Source organism: Rhipicephalus microplus, unplaced genomic scaffold (genome assembly GCF_043290135.1).
Source record: "Rhipicephalus microplus isolate Deutch F79 unplaced genomic scaffold, USDA_Rmic scaffold_16, whole genome shotgun sequence".
Taxonomy (NCBI): Eukaryota; Metazoa; Arthropoda; class Arachnida; order Ixodida; family Ixodidae; genus Rhipicephalus; species Rhipicephalus microplus.
This window is the reverse complement of record NW_027464589.1, coordinates 5,865,966-5,888,684: the sequence shown is the minus strand read 5'-3', so window position 1 is coordinate 5,888,684 and position 22,719 is coordinate 5,865,966. Positions and strand designations below refer to the sequence as shown.

General features: G+C 44.1%; 1 protein-coding gene across 4 annotated transcripts in view; it reads left to right on the top strand.

Moving 5' to 3' along the window:
- The window catches only part of LOC119166654 (leucine-rich melanocyte differentiation-associated protein), a 135,108-nt gene that overhangs the window by 74,634 nt on the left and 37,755 nt on the right, over positions 1-22,719 (top strand). Inside the window, exon 4 of one of the 4 annotated variants that reach the window (XM_075883335.1) lies at positions 8,222-12,585. The exons of the other annotated variants lie outside the window; for them this stretch is intronic. The gene's annotated coding sequence lies outside the window, so the exon portion shown is untranslated. Of the gene's footprint in view, positions 1-8,221; positions 12,586-22,719 lie in introns of those variants that run through there. 4 annotated transcript variants of the gene reach the window in all.

Genomic DNA, 22,719 nt, shown 5'->3' with positions numbered 1-22,719 from the left:
TCTCCTCCGGCATTTTTAGTACCGATGCCATAATCTCCTACTGCCTGGTCTCCAGCCTGCTTCTTCCCTACCTTTGCATTAATTTCGCCTATCACTATAGTATACTGTGTTTTTACCTTACTCATTGCCGATTCCATGTCTTCATAGAAGCTTTAAACAGAAGCATCATCATGGCTGGATGTAGGAGCGTAAGCCTGTACCACCTTCATCTTGTATCTTTTATTCAGTTTAAGTACGATACCTACCACCCTTTCATTAATGCTATAGTATTCCTCTATGTTGCCAGCTATATTTCTGTGAATTAGGAACCCCACTTTAAGCTCTCTTCTGTCAGCCAAGCCCCTATAGCAAAGGATGTGCCCATTCTGTAGCACTGTATAAGCCTCATCCGTCCTCCTAAGCTCACTGAACCCTATTATATCCCATTTGACACCCTCTAGCTCCTCGAATAGTACAGCTAGACTTCCCTCACTAGATAAGGTTCTAGCGTTTAACATTGCCAGGTTCAGGTTCCAATGGCGGCTTGTCCGGATCCAGAGATTCTTAGCACCCTTTGCTGCGTTGCAGATCTGACCGCCGCCATGGTCAGTTGCTTCGCAGCTGCTGGGGACTGAGGGCCGTGAGTTATTTGACGTATGCATGTGGGAGGTAGTGGCCAGATACTGCACCGGGGTGGCCAATCCTTCTCTGGTGAGGTAGTGCGTTCCCGGCGATGGTTACCGGTGAGGCCACACCCCAGGCCTCTTAATGCAGTTCCATCACCACGCGGATTTTTTTTACCCGGTTGGGAACTGCGCGGAACCGGGATTTGAACCACAAACCTTTTGCATGCGAGGCAGATGCTCTAACCACTAGGCCATCGCTGCAACCTTGTCATTGTCATTTATACTGTCGTATATACTGTGTTCTATCGCAGATAGATTTATTGTCCTCTTCTCTATGAAGTGGTCTCCAATGCACCCAAACAACACTCGATACATTTAAAGCCTCGCATGTAGGGTCTCTTGTTTAGAACTGCCTTCTTGCTATGGCAATGGAGCTAAGAAAGCATGTGTTCCAGGAAAACAGCCATAAAGTGGCTTGTAACGAGCTTGTAATCAGTGTGTCTTATTTCATATGATTACCATACTGCACAAATCACTGGCTCTTGCCTTTTTACTGAACGAGTTTGTAAAAACAAAGAAGTTGTAATTTGTTCACGGTATGTATGAAAAAAGTTGGTTTCTTTGATCTTTTACCTGTAAGCATCAAAGCAGAATGTGACATTCTCGTGCCTTAAAATAAGCTGATATTCATAACTCTGTTTCCTGTGCGGTTTTGTTAATGCTACACACACATGCACAGTCTATGTACAGTTCTAGTCATGTTTTATACAATGCAGCAAAGAAAAACAAACTTTCCTCTGTACGGTAAATGTACGATGAAGCAAGCCCTGTGTGGATTACAACTAAGATGACAAATTGCTAGCAAGGCTTTTTCCTCGTTGTACAGAATTATGTGGTTGCATCAACAAAGAAACAGATAAAAACCAGTTCCAAGGTAACACACAATACTGCATTACTTCCTTGATGGGTATAAATATTTTCCATATGTATGACTAATTTCTCCAGTAATTTTTTATTATGTGTCTATGCTGAGCAACTTCTGATACACAATGGGGCAAAACATCCTGCGTCTTCAGCTTGAATCAATATATATATATATATATATATATATATATATATATATATATATATATATATATATATATATGATTGAAGAGAAGGACGCACGTACGAAATGTGGATTTATTAACGTTTCGGCTGGTGGACCAGCCTTCGTCAGAATGATTGCAGTATGTTACAGGCACTTAATATATAGGTAGGCGGATGTATACACAGGAACAGTGCACCACTGCCAGATGCTATGCGCAATGAAAGCAAGGTACATGCGCATGGTGGACACAACACCGCACTGTGACTCACAATCACAAAAAAAAAAAAAGATATCGCGTAAAAAATAATAATAATCGCGTCACTGGCCAGTGAGATACCACGAGCACAGAACATATAAGAAATATAGGCAATGCGCCGAGCGTACATAGCACAAGATTGACTCTACAAAATAATAATAATAACGATACATAATGCACTTTTACGAAGGATTAAACATCCATTCACACACACACGAACGAGATAAGTCTGTCGCCGCATGAGGCCGAGCACGCACTGTATTCTACGCAATTATGCTAGCCAGTTTGCCCGCGTTTTCGTTTAAACCCCTAGAAGCCGTTCCGAACTTATGAATTAGAAATGATTCGCGTATCTCACGCTTATAATGCGACGTGAATCCCGCCTCCAATACAGTTGCCCTAAATGATTCAAAACTATGTCCGGTAGTGGCGACGTGCCTTGAAATCGGCAGATGAGGCATGGAGTGCACATGGGCCTTGTGATTGTTGAAACGGTAGCGAAATGAATTTTCATTGCGATGAATTCCAGCTACTCAGTGACTTAGATAATTTCGCACGCAACCTGAGATTGAGGGAGTTCTTTCACGGTAGAAATAACAGTAGCCATGCTTCCGGGGTGCTGCCGTCAGCTAAACGTTGGACACCACCATTACAACGCGATAAATACCTTGATCTATATATTGATGCTGTTCAGCGCGATGTAATTCAAGCATATAGGCAGAAAACTTCGTTCCGTCGAAATCTGCGCGACGGAGAACTGAAAGCGATCGAATTATTAAGGAAGCGCAACGACATCACTATTAAGCCAGCCGACAAGGGTGGTGCCATCGTGGTTATGAACACAGCAGACTATATTAAGGAGGCTCTTCGGCAGCTCAATGACACTTCATTTTACAAACGACTTGATGCAGACCCCACAATGGACTTCAAAGAAACTCTAAAACAAAAGATATATGCACTCTGGCGAGATAAAAAAATATGTGATAAGGCAGCCACAACACTAGTCCCGCTAAGTCCGTCTGCTGGCCGATTTTACATGCTGCCAAAAATTCATAAGCCGAACAACCCAGGCCGCCCCATAGTCTCTGCAAACGGAACGGTGACAGAAGACTTGTCTTGTTATGTAGACTCGTTGATTCGTCACCTTCCCGCCACGTATCAGTCTTTCTTGAGGGACACGAACCACTTTTTGTCGGTAGTTAACGACATTACCGTGCCTAATGGTTCCTTTCTGGTAACGCTGGACGTATCGTCACTCTACACAAACATCCCTCACTCGGATGGCATCTTCGCGGTTGTAGAAGCGTATGAGAAATGTTCCGATGATAAGCCAGTAAACAGCACTACCATTGCGGTGCTACTTGAAATGATTCTCCACATGAACAATTTTATATTCAATGAAGTCCATTATGTACAGGTCAGCGGCACTTCGATGGGGACTAAGATTGGGCCAAATTATGCCAACATTTTTATGGGGAAGCTTGAAGAGGAGTTTTTACGCAGTCGCCTATTAAAACCGCTATGCTATAAAAGATTCATTGACGATATTTTCTTTATTTGGCCTCATGGTGAATCGCACCTTCTCTCATTCATATCAGATTTCAATAACGTTCACCCATCCATCTCTTTTACGCACGTCTACTCGACTGAAACCATAAACTTCTTAGACGTATCTATTAGCCTAATAAACGGCAACCTAACCACCAAGCTTTATCAAAAGCCTACTGACCGACAACAATACCTACATTTCAACAGCAGTCACGCTAAACATTGTAAATCCAGCATACCATATAGCCAAGCTGTTCGTTTTAAACGCCTTTGCTCCGAGCAAGCAGACTTCATCGCTAGTTGTGATAAACTGCGTGCTTCTCTTCTAAAGCAGAAATACCCGGCACCGATGATTGATGACGCAGTGGCACGTGCTGATATGCTTGACCGAAAAACACTGATCAATGCAGAGAAACATTCCCATAGCCTCAATAATGCTAACCTAGTACTCACGCATAGCGCTTCCGCACCCAATGTAGCAGCCATTCTTAGGAAACATAACAACATATTGACGCAAAGCGATCACCTAAAAGAAGTTTTTTCAGAGCCACCCCGCGCCGTGTTTCGTCGCTGTAGGAACTTGCAGGACATCCTCACGTCCTCCAAAGTACGGACTAACAATTACATTTCACACGTTGGTTGCCATCCATGCCGCAAACCTCGATGCAAGTTATGCAAACAGATGACAACCACCGCTGTGGCTAAAAGCTCCGCAAACAATTTCACTTTAAAAATTCGTGGCGATTTCACCTGTGACACAGATAATGCGGTTTACCTGCTTGAGTGCTCCTTTTGTCACTTGCAGTATATCGGTCATACTGAAAATTCATTTCGCTACCGTTTCAACAATCACAAGGCCCATGTGCACTCCATGCCTCATCTGCCGATTTCAAGGCACGTCGCCACTACCGGACATAGTTTTGAATCATTTAGGGCAACTGTATTGGAGGCGGGATTCACGTCGCATTATAAGCGTGAGATACGCGAATCATTTCTAATTCATAAGTTCGGAACGGCTTCTATGGGTTTAAACGAAAACGCGGGCAAACTGGCTAGCATAATTGCGTAGAATACAGTGCGTGCTCGGCCTCATGCGGCGACAGACTTATCTCGTTCGTGTGTGTGTGAATGGATGTTTAATCCTTCGTAAAAGTGCATTATGTATCGTTATTATTATTATTTTGTAGAGTCAATCTTGTGCTATGTACGCTCGGCGCATTGCCTATATTTCTTATATGTTCTGTGCTCGTGGTATCTCACTGGCCAGTGACGCGATTATTATTATTTTTTACGCGATATCTTTTTTTTTTTTTGTGTGATTGTGAGTCACAGTGCGGTGTTGTGTCCACCATGCGCATGTACCTTGCTTTCATTGCGCATAGCATCTGGCAGTGGTGCACTGTTCCTGTGTATACATCCGCCTACCTATATATTAAGTGCCTGTAACATACTGCAATCATTCTGACGAAGGCTGGTCCACCAGCCGAAACGTTAATAAATCCACATTTCGTACGTGCGTCCTTCTCTTCAATCATCTATTACACCGGACCATCGATCTTCATTCCTAAAATATATATATATATATATATATATATATATTTCGCAACCCTGCCTGTTTTACAAGAATTATGTACAGTAGCCTGTTTCAAGATGGGACTCTGCTGCATTTGCTAAGACTGAACTATGCCGTGCAGTTTTTTTTTTTGTGTGAGAAAGAAATTAAACAGCACCATATTTAAAAAATAAGGTGAAAATGGCAGACCTATGTTGTGTCTGTTGCCTTCTCTCTAATTTATGTACTGTGCTGCACGATTCTCTCCTTTTTCACAGTGTGAAAAAGTGGTCGACACAATAATTGAGGAAGTCATTCATTTCAGAGTTTAGCTTAGGTGCAGAAGCTTCGCTTTGGTATGTATAGGTTCTATAACAAAAAATAGAAAATGAGTATACCACTCTTGCAAGAAGTTAAAAGCATGCCAGCAATTCTAAAGCTGAAGAATAAAGGACAAAAGAATTTTGAAGACCTAGCACTCATATGTGATAGGATATCACAATATTCGGCATTTAAAATAAAGCGATATTTATACACTGGTTTCCTCTATGACTTTGTTAATGCCAGGGGTGTATGCACTGCCCCTGTACTGCTATAGCCATATATATGAAACACAGCAAAAAAAAAACTTTCTTCTCTACGGTATAAGTACGTGACAGGAACGAGAATGGATTTGATGACTAATTGCTAATCGGGTCATTTTGAACAAAGAACAGAGCATGTGTGGTTTTTTCAACAGGGAAAGAGAAAAAAAAAAACAGACCAAGATTACAAGCACTGTTGTACCTATGCTGTTCTCATTGTAGTTATTTCCTTTTGTTATGATTTATATACCAGTAATTATTTAGCATGTGTCTATGCCAAACAATCTTATGACTCGTAACAGTGTCAAAATATGCTGCGTCAAGTAAGGGAAATGTTTTCTGGGTCACATTAATCTATTATTAGGCTGCATTTGCATCAACTTGATTGGGCCATGAATTTATGGGGATGTCATTGATCAGCACTATATAAAGAAAACCTGGGATGAAAATTACAGACACAGCATGTGTGCCCATTGCCTTCTCTCTATTTCGTTGACACCACTGTTATTCCCTGCTAAAAAAAGTAGTATTCAATACTACACCTGCATGCACTGTGCATGTGCCACAAAGCACATTCCAAACAAGTGCTTTACAAGAACTGTGGAAGCCATTCCTTTCAGAGCCAATTACATCTGTTATGTAATAAGAATGCCACTTTTGCCAAAACGGTATAAAAGCATATATATGTCAGCAATTCTAAAGCTGGACCGAAAGGAAATGGCTTTCAAATGCTAGGTAATTAATTAATAAAAAAATATTAAATATATGCCTTTCTGAAAGAATCGGATTTGCAGGGAACTGCCGGGTTAGTACTGTTTAGTTAGTACTGCAGATAACCTCAAGTATAGTCGCATATCCGTTAACGTGTACTGTGTACGTACAAGTGCATTGTCACTGCACAACAAAGTCATTTTGCAGTTGATGAATCAGGGAACCAAGTTTTTTGTATGAATTGCAGCTATACAAGCTGCTTAGTGCATCTTGGGTTCTTTCAAGAGAACCCAAGATGCACTATGCACTTTGAACCCGGACATATATTGTTGTGACGTACTTGTACTGCAAATAAATGAAACAAGTTGTGCAAGGAATATGTGCAGGCGATAATTAACAGTGTGATGTTGTGAAACCAACGTGACTATCACAATTGTGTTAGTAATAACAGCAGAGTTTATTGCATGACCTAGTTTTTAGGGTTGATTTTTCCGGCTGGTGTAGAAAAGTACATGTGAGTGAGTCGAAGGATATTTGGTTGCATAGAGAAGCGGTGATGTTCCGCACTCGCTCATTTCTTTTTTATACGATAGGGTTGGGCCCATGAAAAATTGATCAGCGCAGGCCGTGTCAGAATGTTTCGGAAACTTCTAGATTGTTTTAGACTATTTGCATGTATGACACGTGCTATAGGAGTCACGTTACTAACAACATTTTTATTACTGTACGTGCTCCCAATGCGAACCTCCATGGTAACGCTCGTTCCACCAACGGTTAGATTATTGGTAGCTGTGATAGCGGTAATCAATATTCTACTGCGAGTGTACGAGTGATCGAGTGAACTTGGTATTCCGGGCACAAGTCTACTCGATTTAAGAGTTTCTTCTTTAAACAGCTGATATATGGCCACCTTTCTCATAAAACGACATACCGTCATAAATACATGACAAGAGATACATTTGAGATCGTCGGATGAGAAGTGGTTCTGAATGCCTGACGAATGATGTACATCGAACTACGTACTGAACGCAAAGTGTGTGAGCTGAAGTGCGCACTGGCGGGCTAGATTGTTTATCATACTTGTATGTGCGATAGCTTGAGGTAACTAGGTCATGTCATCACGAATCTGGTCTATAGAGTTAATGTTGACTCTGATCTATTCGTTAGAGTTGAAATTGCGCAGTTGTGACCAGAGTTGAAAACTGTGGAAACGAAAACATGTGCCTTACTTTCGTGTATTTGTTTGTGTATTCACGCCTGTAAAAGCACATGGAGATATCTATTTGATGCGCACAAGATGTTAATTCTTATTGGTCTGCTTGCCATGAGCGACCCAAAAGATCCAATACCTTCCATTACATATATAACTAGATTTTGACAAGCACACCTTCGATCAATGATTGTGCACTAAGGATGTTTATTTTGTGTGGGTGTATGTGCATGTTCTCTTCTGTCCGCATTCAATCGCGCTGTTCAAACTTAGTGGGAGCTTGCACAAGAAGCTCTTACAAATTGTATACATGAGGGATTGCCGCTCTCGGCATGCTCACAGCAAACATGCTTTACGGCAAAGCAAGTATGCTTCTTTGTGTGACATTTTTGTCCTGCAGTGATCCAAACAAATGATACGTTGTCTTCAAGTGCATAGGTACGATCGGCCCTTCGCCATGTGTGGATATGTATGTGTATTATGACCATGGTGGTATTTATGATTGCGACAATATCTGTAGCTCCAGCCCCGTTTTCTATCTCGATAAGGTAAATTTATGTTGAATTTGAAGAAGAGATCTTTCACATTGCGTCCACCTTTATACTAATCCAGTGCTTAAATAATGACTGCCGTTTTATTCATTTATATTGCCACTTGGCCACTAGGTACGGCGAGCCCAAGCCATGGCTGCCTGCTAGAATGGAAGACGATGTTCTGAAGCAGCGAGCGCTCTGGTTAGTTGTTGATCCTTGAAGCAGCCATCTCGCCAGTTTTCGGTGCGTCTCCCCATCGGCTCAGTCCTTCCAAGTTGAAGACCTTCTATAGCACGTGACAACTGGTGGAGCTGCTGGGTAACCCCCAGCTGATGTTCTAAATGCCTCCAGGTAGCCCTGTACCTGCAGTGACAACACTGTTCACCGCTCAAGCCGAACACTCAGAGGACTACCTCCTGAGCGTGGACCTCTTGCTGAGATGACGTCTGCCACACCCCCGAACGCTAGGGAAAGTGCTGCAGCTTCCAACGCACTGGAAAGGGCTGCAGCCACACCTTATACGCTGTGGAAGCCACGTGTGATGAAAGTGTTCTATGGTTTCGTCTTGGAGGATGTCGAAGATGGGCTGGCTCAGTTCGAACGGGTTTCCGATTACAATGGTTGGACCGATTTCGACAAGATGAGGAACGTGTATTTCAGCTTGGAGGATAGCGCTCGTACTTGGTATGAAAACCGTGAACCTTTTCCTTCGTGGAGCATCTGTTGTCGATACTTGCTGGCAAGTTGGGCCAATCCCGATCACCGTGAACGAGCCGAGCTAGCGATTCAGTCGCGCCTCCAAATGCCGAATGAAAGTGTCATGATGTACGTCGAGGACATGACGAGCCTCTTTCGTCGAGCCGGCCCCAACATGGCGGAAGAAAAGAAGGTCCGTCATTTAATGCGAGGAGTGAAAGAGCAGCTTTTTGCTGGCCTCGTTCGCTGTCCCCCAAAGACCGTGGCGGATTTTTGACCAAAGCCACAACCATGGAACAAATGCTGCAGCAGTGCTCTACTGTGTACAACCGGTAAGTGAGTGTCGCTTCGTCAATAGGTCAGATCGGAAGTGCGGCAAGCAACATAAACATGAAGTCTCTCTGCGACCTCATTCAATCGGTGGTGCGCGACGCACTACAAACGATTCAGTGCCAGTCCCAACCTACTGCAGGGTCTATTTGCAGCCTTGTCAGAAACGAAGTACGGCAAGCTCTCCAAGTGCCACCTTCCAGTTATGTCCCGCCTGTCCCGCCGCAGCCACAAAAGCTTCCAGTCGATATATTCCTGCTTCCCCGCGCTTCATTAGTCCTATGCCTCAGGTTGCACTTCCTTCGCTGCAGCCGATTAAACACTTTGAACATCGACAGCCGCTTCCCAGAAAATCTGACGTATGGCGCTCTGGACAGACGGCCACTGTGTTATCACTGTGGTGAACCTGGACATGTGTACCGAGAATGTTCCTATGGTCGCCTTGGACTACAGGGTTTTGCCATCAACTCGTCACAGCCGAGATTCGGCGAAAAACCGAAAGCTATTGAAGAATACCTTTCACAACAGCGCATGCCACTGCGGCAGCAGTCGCCGTCATTATCCCCAAGGCGATCTTCTCCAAATTTTCGGAGCCTCCCAGGGGCGGCGCTGGTGCGCTCGCCAAGCTTTAGGCGGGAAAACTAACAACAGTGACCTTCTGGAGCGAGGTCGCTGACACTCGACGCAAGCAAGGCCTCCAACCAACGCAAGCACGGACCCAGAGCGATTCCCCGACGACAGCGGCAAAAGTCAGCAGCAGATTTTCTTTGGATGTACATGTGATAGTCGACGAACACCAGGACATTAGTGCATGATTGGACACAGGTGCGGACTATTCGATCGTGAGCGAAAACTAGCAGTGCACATAAAGAAAGTTGTTACACCTTGGTACGAAGCACAAATTTGTACTGCCAGTGGGCACGTAGCCACCCCAATCGGCATGTGCACTATCAGAGTGAGCATTCGGGAACGTACGTTTCTCGCCAGCTGCCTTGTACTTAGTTACTGTTCCTGAGACCTAATCCTGGGAGTCGACTTTTTGTGGGAGCACGGCGCTATTATTGATCTTCGAGAGCAAACCGTGACGTTTTCGACAGCTGGATCCTCCGACAAATCTGACGACATCCGTGACAGCACGTTTCGCGTTTCTGCCGACAGCATCACATTGCCTCTGCGTTCAAGTGTCCTAGTTGATGTGTTTTCCGACAAGTTACGAGATGGTGAGGTTGTCGCCGAAGGTAACTTGGCACTTTTGTTCGCGCTACATGTCTGCACTGCACGCAGCCTCATCACGCTTTATGACGGATACTGTGCCTTACTTGTGACTAATTTCAGTAACGTGAACTGGCACCTGTTTCGTGACACCGCCATTGCTTTTGCCTACCCTATCGCAGACGTTTCTGAATGGTTCGCATCTACATCAGCTTACGACAAGGCTTCGACCGACACCAAGTGACGCAACTTGACTGCTTGCAAAAGTTGATGTCAACTCGACCCTCTCGGAACAAGAACGGACCGAGCTATGTGAACTGCTATATAAGTTTAAAGAGTGCTTCACGTCCACCTCGAAGGTTCATCAGACACCGATCGCCAAAAACCGAATAATTACGTATACCGACACCTCGCCCATAAAACAACACCCTTACCGCGATTAGGCAAAGGAACGTGACGTGATAAATGCTCAAGTCGAAGAGATGTTGCAAGATGACGCTATCCAACCTTCGAAAAGTGCCTGGTCATCTCTGGACGTGTTCGTGAAGAAAAAAGATGGATCACTGCGCTTCTGCGTGGACTACAGGAAACTTAACAGCGTGACTAAAAAGACGTCTATCCACTGCCCCGCATCGAGGATTCCCTCAACAGACTGCGGCGGACCAAGTATTTTTCATCGATAGACTTGAAAAGTGGCTATTGGCAGATCAAAGTTGATGAACGAGATCGTGAAAAAACCACCTTCATTACACCGGATGGCTTATATAAATTCAAAGTGCTTCCCTTCGGCCTCTGTTCTGCACCTGTGACATTCCAGAGAATGATGACACTATTCTTACAGGTCTAAAGTGGCACACGTGCCTAGTTTATCTGGATGATGATGTCCCGTTTTCTGCGACATTTGAGGAGCACCTGAACCGTCTGCAGAATGTGCTGGAAGCGCTCCTCTCTGCTAACCTGACACTTAAACCAGAAAAATGCCACTTCAGTTACAAGGAACTGAAGTTTCTCGGCCATGTTGTCAGTGTGGATGGTATTCGACCAGACCCTGAGAAAAGTACTGCCGTGGCCTCGTTTCCTGTTCCACGAGATAAAAAGGCAGTACATCGCTTTCTAGGGCTCTGCGTGTACTATCGCCGCTTTATAGCCAATTTTTCTAGGATTGCTGAACCGCTCACTCGACTCACTCGTGAAGATGTTCCATTCGTCTGCAAGGAAGAATAGGACGCAGCTTTCTCTGAACTATGGGAGCGTTTGCAGACACCACTAGTCCTCGCTCACTTTGACCAAGATGCTGAGACTGAAAGTCATACGATGCCAGTGACGTGGGTCTTGGTGCTGTCCTCGTACAACAACAACAGGGCACAGAGCGAGTGATAGCGTACGCTAGCTGCACTCTTTCCCACGCCGAGGTAAACTACTCCACGTTAGAGAAAGAGTGCCTCGCTGCTGTATGGGCAACGATGAAATTTAGGCCTTAACTTTATGGACGCCACTTCAAGGTAGTGATCGACCATCATTCGTTGTGCTTGTTAGCCAACTCACGGGACCCGTGTGGGCGACTAGCACGATGGAGTCTTCGGCTGCAGGAATACGATTGCGGGACTGCTTACAAATCTGGTCTCCAGCACAAAGATGCTCATTCATTGTCCCGTTCACCTGTCGAAGTTTGTGGCCACTACACCGAGGATGACGGTGGTTTCCTTGGGGCCCTTACTAATGGATTTTATTACACGACAGCGCGCGGACAACAAAATTTGCACAGCTGCCAAAAACCTTGAAGGACGCAATTCTTCCATACCTCGATGTATTTCTTGAGGTCTGTTGTCGTTCTGTCTGCGAGATGGAGTCTTGTATAAGAAAAACTCCAAGGGCAATGAGAGAACCTATCTTTTAGTTGTGCTATTTAGTTGTGACGACATTCTTCTCGCCTGCCACGATCAGCCCACATTTGGTCACTTAGACCCGACCGACTGACCCCCATACTAACTTGGTTTACCCAAAGCTAAGGAGTAATCACGAGAGCAACCAGAAGTGGGCGGGCGGGCCGACCGACCGTTGAAGTCAATTTCTTATTCTTAGTCAATTGAATGCTGCACGGTGGAAAATTTTTGTTATGAGCTTGGTGTAACTAAACACTCGATGTCTCATTTTCTTTATTGAAGTTATTTTTTTCTTCGTTGTATGAGCAGGCCAAGTTGTACGTGATGTATGTGCAGACTCATATTTTAGAACAACTAAAGCATCTTGTGAAAATATTCCACTTGTCTGCATTCACTGTTGCTCACGATCCCATCTCCCCCTCCCCTCCCCACCTACACATTTTAGATACCAGGCATACAACTGGCAGATGACTGTTTTTTCAGCAGCAGCTTGCTACAACAACAGCGCTAAGGAAAAAGACATGCACTCCAGTGTTTTCAGTTTTGCAACTTAATGTGGCTGCCAGCATACTACAGAAGAATGCCCACCAAGTCTTAGTGCTGCGTGCTCATTTCATTAATACTTTTCACTATGTCTTTCTTGAGAGTACTAATTATATATGAAATTAATGTCTAATAACGATTCACTTCTCAAGGCTGTATTGTCTCATGCCCCTTCGAGACATACGCTAGGCTTCGACTCAGATTTTATTGGCGAGGCATATATAACTACGTGCGGAAATTCATTCGCTCGTGTGCTCAGTGCCAATGACGAAAGTTACCTCCCGGGCAAATCTACCCGTCACAACCTCCTTCTTGTCCTAGTCGACCTTTTGATCGCGTCAGCATTGACATTTATAAACCACTACCATCAACTTTAGCTGGTAATCCCTGGATTATTGTTGCGATAAACCATCTGACACGCCATGCTGAAACAGCCGCGCTGCCGACTGCCACAGCCCATGTCGTTGGAAGGTTTCTGTTGCGACGTTTCATTCTGCATCATGGTGCCCCTCGCGAGCTATTAAGTGACGGAGGCCGTGCGTTTCTTTCTGACGCCTTGAAGGCATTACTCAAGGAATGCCGAATCGTGCACCGCACAAGTACTGCGTACCACCCTCGAACGAATGGCATGACGGAGTGCTTCAACCGTACTGTTGGCAATATGCTGTCAATGTATGTCACCTTTGATTATTCAAATTGGAACCAAGTTCTCCCGTTCGTCACCTAAGCGTATAATATTGCCTTACAAGCTACTACTGGGTTTTCGCTGCCCCTTTTATATACGGACGAGAACCTTCCAATACAGTAGACACTGTATTGCAGGATCATGTTGAAAAGGAAACTTGGTTTACGTTTCAAAGGAGGTTGAAATGCTGCAGTGACAGGCACTTTAATTGAGTAACAGTTGTCGAATAATAAAAGCCTGAGTCAAACATCTCGGCAAGTCAACATTCTTGTGAAAGTTGTCATGAATGACAAGTTAAGAAAATGAGCTATCCTTGCCCTTGCTCTCCTACTGTTGATCAGCTGACGCACGAGATAAAGGATGCCTGTTGGTGTTCCCAAAAGCACTCGTTCGTAAAAAAGAAATTATGCACCAGTGGACACTACTCACAATACACTGCACATGAAATATACGCATACAACAGGGTCATTTGGAACACTAGTAACACTAGACAGCCGAGAAGTGCTGGAAGTCACGGTAGCAATGTTGGAAAAATAGCCAGTGAGTAATCATTGCAGTCAAATCTGTATAATGAAATTGTCTATGATGGTCACTCATAAAGTGAGGGCCATTTCCTATTCTTTCAGTATTTGCACGTCAGACTGAAGAGTTATGCGCACAGCACAATCTGCTACTTCTCAGCAAAAGCACTGAAGTGATTGTTCTGGCTCAGTAGTCATCTGCTTGACGGGGAAGGCAGACAACAATGTTGGCGAGTATAGTTGCTTCCGCTCTTTATGAGGTGCACACTGCATTTACATTTTTGCATGCAAAAGAATCGCTAGCTTTTCCAATTTACGAGGAGTTGTGCACAGTTCATGGACCAACTGTGAGGAGTGAAACAAGTGTCAAAACACAGTGTTGAGACTTCCGAAATGGCTGCACAAATGCATACAAAAAAGAGTGGAGCATCACGCCAAGCATCCAGACCGACCAAGCAGTTCAAGTGGACACGATATCGCAATAGATTGAGGACTAACAGTTACTGGTCCGTAAAACAAAGTTCCTCTTGTTGGTCTCACTACACTTTGCACAATTGTAGCCAATATGTCCAGATATGTAAAGCTAGGTTCCAAATATGCTTACCGACGAACTCAAGAAAAGACATCAAGTGGATGAGCGTTCTTGGACTGCTACCGATAAAACAGAGATGATTTGTTCTTGCACACTGTTGCACAGATGACGATGTTTCATAGTGTACGCATTCGCAGAAACAACACAGTGGTAGCACCACTCATATTCACGAAAAAAAAAAAACTCAAGCAATTATCTCACTCCAGTAACAAAATGATGCCTATCATTTTTAAATCAAAAAAGGGCATTTTTAGTGTTTAATTTCATAAAATGTGGGCCACGCTTACAGCTGACATATACTGTGAAACACTCACCACAGTAATTAATAAGTACGATAAACATTGATGACGTCACAAATTCTCATCCGTAATCGACCTCCTACATGACACCACGCATTCTTGCACCACAATCGGAGCCAATGGCAAGATCAAATATTTTGGTAGGGAACACTAATTGCTCGCCCTACTGTCCTGAGCCAGCACCATGCGATAAGTTCCTCTTCTTTCACATGAAACTATGGCTTGGTGTACCATTTGAAGAGTGAGAAATGCAAGACCACCGTTTGCAACAGGTTTAAATACAATATGGCGATCTTTTATCTAGATTGACCAAAGAAACTACTGCAACGGTATTAGAAGTACTAAGAAGTTAGCAGTTATTCTGTAAAAAAATGAAGTAGCTTTTCGCTATACTAAGCCCACCAAGAATAACTTTTGTTAATGAATATTTACTTGCTTGGAACCAAATGACCCTTACTTTTTGAATTACCTTCAAAGCTTTTATGCTTTGCATTGACAGATCAATAAGTGAGTTTTTTTTTTTGTGCCAATGGTGCATAGTCATCAAAGACACTGCTGAAACGATGAGCAACGGCAGAAGCTGAATCAATTTTATTCTTCACTAGTTCCTAACTGCCTGCCTCACTCTTAACACGGGCATCATACAAAACTATTCCTTTTGGTTATATACTTCACATAAATATCAAGAATATAGCTGTTAGTAGACATTGGAATCATCAACATGTACAAACACTGGCCAACTCTGATTATGCCTACTGAGTGCACTCAGTCATTGTTTTGTTAAAAAATAGCATACCTTTAAAAATGCCTTGTCATGTGTCAGTCTTTTACATAGAACAAATATTATTACAGTAAAAGGTCGTTATTTTAACTTGATTAGGTAAAAGTGCACAGCCCTGTGTATTTCAATGGGGGGAAATCTCTCAACAGTTTGAACACATTGGTACCCACAACAGCTAATACAAACTGGGAGCCCCTTGTTTTCGTTGATGCTTGCACAAGTCTGTCCAGAGTGGTCACAGCATTTTGCAAATTCAAACCAAAGTAAATTTACTAGAGGTGGAAAACAACCGAACAGCAGCATTTTTCAGCAGATGAGATTTTGTATGCTGAACTAGAGCCATTGGACAAGCTACAAATGATGGTCATGGAGTCACAGTGGAAGAAATTTAAGTGAATGCAAATTACTTATTACTTCTCAATATAATTGCGTAAACTCTGTCATGTAAACAAACATGTTTCAAAGCGCAAATATTGACATACGTTTCAACACTAGGCTCACTGCTTGCGTGCATGTCAATGCTTGTTTTTGGCGTATCATCTGCCTCGTTACACCCACTGCAGGGCAAAGGCCTCTCCCATGATCGGCCAATCAACTTGGTCCTGTGCTTTCTGCTGCCTCAATATATGTACAAACTTTTTAATCTCATCAGCCCACCTAACCTTCTTTCATGACTTTGTGTGTTTTCCTTCTCTGTGAATCCAGTCAGTTACCCTTAGTGACCAGTGGTTATCCTGCCTGTGTACTACGTGCCCAGCAAATGTTCATATCTTCTATTTGATTTCAACTACTTGGCAGCAGTGACGGCACATCGGTGCAACGCTAAAAAACTGTTCCCTATACTGCAGATATCCCCAATTTCGCTGGTCACTGTGAGCCTTGGTCTGCTTGCATCATTTCCCTGACTGCTCTTCCGCCGCCGACGTCATCGGGACAAGCCCTACAAAAGCCGCTTGCCTGGCGCTGGACCCACACTTAGCAGCAGTGAGGGCACATCGGCGCAACGCTAAAGAACTGTTCCCTGTACTGCAGATATCCCAAATTTCGCTGGTCACCGTGAGCCTTGGTCTGCTTGCATCATTTCCCTGACTGCTCTTCCGCCGCCGACATCATCGGGACAAGCCCTACAAAAGCCGCTTGCCTGGCGCTGGACCCACACTTGGCAGCAGTGATGGCACATCGACGCAACGCTAAAAAACTGTTCCCTGTACTGCAGGTTGGTGTACGAATTATGCACAGTTCGTAACTGAATAATTTACGCTGTCGCTGCTGCCTTTCTGTGTTGCTGTGTACCTGCTGTTCACTTGTTCACTTGTTTTTGCGTTACACATTCTTTCAACTGCTACTATCCTTCATTTCGAAAGACATGACAAAGCCTACGAATGAAAAAGGAAGCCGATCCGAAATTCGGGAACTTCGTGCTGAAATGAAGACTTTAACAGACAGTGTTAAGTTTATGAGCGATAAGTTCGAGGACATGAAAAAGGGCCTTAGGGAGGCCACAGAGGAAAGGGAAGCCCTGAGGAGAGCTAATGAAGAGCTACGTGCTAAGTGCAAAGAGAATGATAACATCATTCAGCAACTTCAGAAGAGAGTTGTTCAATCTGAGCAATACTCGTGCAGGTCAAACGTAGAAATTAAAGGGCTTATACAACAGGAAAACGAATGTGTTGCAGGACTCGTTGGAAAAATTGGTGATGTACTTGGTGAGCACATAGCACCTTCTGATATTGAAGTTTGTCACCGTGTGCCCACCCGAGAAGCTGGAAAGTCTAACATAATTGTTCAGTTCAAAAGCGTACAGAAGAGGGACACGGTCCTTGAGAAGGTGCGGAAGGCCAGGGTGCGAAATAACCAGGTTGGAATTCCTGATGATGCCAGAGTATTTGTTAATGAGCATCTGTGTCCGGCGTTGAAGCGTCTTCTTTCATTAGCCTTGGCAAGAAGGCGTGAATATCAATGGCACTTTGTATGGACGCGAAACGGAAAGGTACTTGTGCGCGAAACTGAGGCTAGCAGTGCAATCCATATTGCTTCGGAAGCTGACCTTCAAAAGATCGTGTAGAATGCAGTCTACGTAATCTCAAGGTCTTCATATTCCTTTCGACTGCACAATGTATAGAGAATTTAGCCTACCATCTGAAATATCCCTGCCTTCACACGGGAGAAACATTTCTGCCCTTCATGTGAACTCTCGTTCACTCGCTCATAGGCAAGACATTCTAGCAATGTTTCTTGCCGAGTTTACTTTTTCATTTGATGTTATTGTGTTCTCTGAAACATGGTATCAACAACACAGTGAAATGCTTATCATAGATGGGTATAGCCATTTTTTTCTTAATCACACAGGAAAACGTGGTGGTGGCATTGCACTGCATGTTAAGCGCGGCATACATTGCGATGTGCTTGAGGAATTCACCTGCACCACGCCCCATTATGAAGTGCTCAGCGTTAAATCAGACAACATTCTGTTTGTCGTGATTTACCGACCACCTACTGGCAACGTGTCTAATTTCTTAGAATTCACTGAAAAACTTTTAGAGCAGGCTTCTTTTCACAAGTACAAAGTTCTTCTTGGTGGCGACTTCAACATTAACATGCTCGATGATGGCACTTCGACCCGTGCAACTGTTAACCTTATGGATTCCCTCTGTTTCTGTAGCGTTATCAAAACACCTACTCGTGTGACGGCATCTTGTCGATCGGCTCTCGATAATTTCATAGTTAACGCTGGTACACAGATTTATACAGCCGGGACCATCAGCTATGATATCAGCGACCACTGCCAAATATACGTAGTATGCTCATTTTACGTTAATGAAAAATGCTTGCCTGATACCACGTTCAGTTATAGATGTCTATCTAAGGAAAATATGCAACATTTTCGCGCACTTGCATTGCGCACAGACTGGTCCTCTTTATATAACACAAAAGATGCTAGTGAGGCATACGGCAAATTCCTGTCAATTTTCACTCATCTTTACAATTTATCTTTTCCACTAAAAAAAGGCAAAGTAAAGAAACGTATTAGAAAGCCTTGGGTGCAGCCTCAACACGTTACGATGATAAGTAAAAAAAATAGGTTATTCAATAGATTTTTACGCACACGTGAAGAAAGCGATCTCGTTGCATTTAAGAAGTTACGAAATGCAATAAACAAAGAACTGCGAAAAGCTAAAGCCAACTATTATGAAACCCTTTTTGCTTCGGTACAGAGGAAAAATCCTGAAAAAACGTGGAAAATTATCAACGATGCCATAAGACCAAAAAATGTGAAACAGCCTTTCCATGAAGTTACCCTAAACAATGAAAAGGTCACAGGCGTCTCTTTAACTGAACGCTTCAATAATCACTTCGTGAACATGATGACGTCATCGGATAGCGCGGTCACTGGAACAGCTCTTAACAGATGTATGCATAGCATTTTTTTCGAGCCGACTGATGACACTGAGATTTCTCGTACTTTTTTGGGCCTAAAAAATAGCAATGCTGTTGATGCAGATGGCATTCAAATCAGACTAATAAAACTTTTAATTGACGTCATCGTAATCCACCTTGCATTTGTGTTTAATTTTGTTCTAGAAACTGGCCATTTTCTAAGTGCTATGAAGAAAGCCAGGGTCTCGGTGATTTTTAAAGGCGGTAATCGAAATGACTTAGGGAACTATATGCCTATTTCTATTCTGTCTACCTTTTCTAAGGGTTTAGAGAAGGTGATCTCAGCTAGAATCAATGACTTTTTTTTAAAGAATAACATTCTGTCTGACTGTCAGCCCGGATTCCGCCCAGGCAGGTCGACAGAGACGGCATTGTTATGTCAAAAGGAGCTAATAATTGATAACATTGATGCAGGAAAACTAACTTTAGGTATACAGTAAAAGCTCGTTAATTCGAATTCCACGGGAACACTGAGCAATTTCGAATTAAACAAAATTTGAAATAATGAAAGTGAGCAAAAATGGGTGGATTTCGGGGGTGGGGGCACGAAAAATATTTATTGACCAAAAAAGTCGGTGATGACCATCTGCTTCTTTTCTCTGAATGCCACAGCTGCGGCTCTCTGTTCCAGCGCGCGGACGCGGTGCAGGGAATCCTCTTCACCCTCTTCAAAGCTGAAGAAGAGACACGCCACATTAAGTGCCTCCATCACCGCAGAAGCTGACGGGTGCACAGGCGCTTCATCATTTTCGTCTTCCTCACCTTCTGGCTCTTCAGCATCAGGCTGCACACCGGCTACTTGAGCGATAATGTCCTCATCAGTCAGGGCACCACACACCGATGCACCGGTGTCAACTTCAACATAATCGACAAAACGTACACCCCGAAGAGTGTCGCGCAATGCCACTGGCATGAGCTCCTCAGCCCCATCCACGTCGACGTCACAACTATCCTGCGCACTTCCAGCAGCTGCAAATCCACTGTGGCGGAAACAGTTTGCGATTGTGGTTGCGGTCACCTGTTCCGATGCGCGCACCAACATGTGCATGGCAGTGAGCAGCGTAATGCCGAAGTCCTTCCTGTCGCTTGCGCACAAAATCATTCTCTCCAGCACGTGACGCCTATAAAAGCACTTAATGTTCCTTATCACACCCTGGTCCATTGGCTGTAGGGCCGCAGTCGTATTTGCCGGAAAAAACACCAACTTAGTTGCTCTCAGCTCAACGTCGACTTTGTGCGCCGAAAAGTTGTCGACGACAAGAAGAACGCGTCTGCCGCCCTGTTCCATTCGCCTGTCGAATTTCAGTAGCCACTTCCTGAATAGGTCACCTGTCATCCAGGCTTTCTTGTTTGCGGCGTACTCCGTCGGCAGTGAGCGAATGTTTTTGAAGCACCGTGGCTTGAGTGCTTTGCCAATCACAAAAAGGGGGACCTTTTCCGTACCGGTCATATTTGCGGCGACCAGAACAGTGACACGCTCTTTGCTGCGCTTGCCGCCAGCACAGCTGTCTCCCTTGTAGGTGATCGTCTTGTCTGGCTGCAACTTGAAAAATAACGCTGTCTCGTCAGCGTTAAACACATCCTGTGGTGAGTAGCTCTCCAAGTACTGCTGCAGGGTGTCGCTTCTCCAAGTAGCGCATGTTTTGACGTCCACTTCCTTTGCCTCGTCGGATAACGTGGGGAATACAAGATTGTGCCGCTCCCTGAAACGATGAAACCATCCCTCGGAGGCGACAAAGTCTTCAATGTCCAAGAGCAGGGCGAAATCGGCTGCCTTGGCCATGTTGATAGGGCCGCTCAATGCGATACTCTGGGCTCTCATTTCTTTAACCCAGATAATCAAAGCTGACTCCAGTTCCGGGAACTTCGCTGTCCTTAGCCTTTTTCGACTGGCGCCAAAATCCTCGGCTTCATAGGCGTTTTCAATGGCCGTCCTGTTACGTATATAGGTTGAGAACGTTCTCGGAGGTATGCCGTGCTTCCTCGCAATTTCGTATTTGCTCGAGTTCCCTTGGTCAACCTGTCGCAAAATCTCCACCTTCTCCTTGACAGTTTTCGCGCTGTAGTTTCCCCGCAGCATCTTGCAACTTCGATGCGGAATAAGACGGCTTGACGGCGTGAACGAACAATGTGCTCGAGGAACAAAGTGACGCTGCCGGGAGCGGCCTAGGACAGCTAGGACTACTCCGCCGACTCCTCAGCGTCCCGTGGGTCCCGCGTACAAGTGGCGCCAGGCGCTGAGATAGCGGGAGGGCTACGGAAAAAAAAAAATTGCTCCCTGGATTTTGGAGGCCATACTTTGCTCGCCATTCGCTCGGAGGCCACTTGAAGCTCGAAAAAACTGGTCGTGCCACCTATCGTTCGACCGTAAAAGCTTCCACTAGTGTTTGACGATGATGACGCTCGGCGGCACGCGCTTCGAATTATCCGTAGAGGCAGCAATTTCTGTTCGAATTAACGAATCGTTTTACACATGGTCTCCTATGCACTGCGGCGACCATTTCGAATTATCCAAAATTTTAAATTAATGAGGTGTGAATTAACGAGCTTTCACTGTATTTACAGACTATAGCAAGGCATTCGATCGCCTAAATCATGAAATTTAATAAGAAAGCTTGACAGCTACGGTATTCGTGGCGTGGCAGACTTGTTGTTTCGATCATATCTCTCTGGGCAGACTCAGTGCGTTGCTATTGAAAATTTCTGTTCTTCATATTGTGAAATTAAATCGGGAGTACCACAGGGTAGCGTATTGGGACCGACCTTATTTAATGTCTATGTAATTGACATTGCTGAAATTGTTAGTGATGCATCCATTGTGCTGTACGCTGACGATACAAGTTTGTTTGTCTCTGGCCATGAACTTGATGATCTGTTGCAGAAATCTCGCAATATTCTTTCTAATCTGTCGGTGTGGTCTCGTAATAATGCTCTAACAATTAACAGCTCAAAATCGAAAGCCATATTGTTCAGGGCGAGAGGCAGCCAGTCTTGTTTCAATCAAGAATTATTCTTAGACGGTGCTCCCATTGAAATTTTGAGGAAATACAAAGTGTTAGGCGTTATGTTTTCAGAACACATGAATTGGAACGATCACATTGAACTAATATCAAGATCGTTGTAATCTGCCGCTGGTGTGCTGTCTCGCTGTCGGCACTTTTGCCTGAGAAGGTGAAGTTGCAAATATATTACGCCTTGTTTGAATCGCATCTTCAATATTGTGCGCTTGTATGGGCCACCATCACGAAAGCTAATATTCGTACACTTCTTAAACTTCAAAAACGCACGCTTCGACAAATAGCCAATGTACCCTATTTTCATCCTAGCGCTCAACTTTTTCAAAAACATAATATAGTACGTGTAAGAAATCTTTAGGAATACCAACTTTTATATTCATTTTGTTTCGGCTCCGACAATATCAAATCCTTCCTAAAACATACGTCACAACTCGAATACAAAAAAAGTGACTCGCGCACTCGTAGCCAAGACAGGTGGTTAGTACCATTCAGACGCACAAATTATCTTGTGCAGTCACTACGACATAGCCTACCTTCGTTGTTAAATAAAGTGCAAGGGGAAACATTTAATCTGAATACTTTGACTCGCAAACAAATTAGACAATACTTTTGTAAATCGGAATGAGCATATAA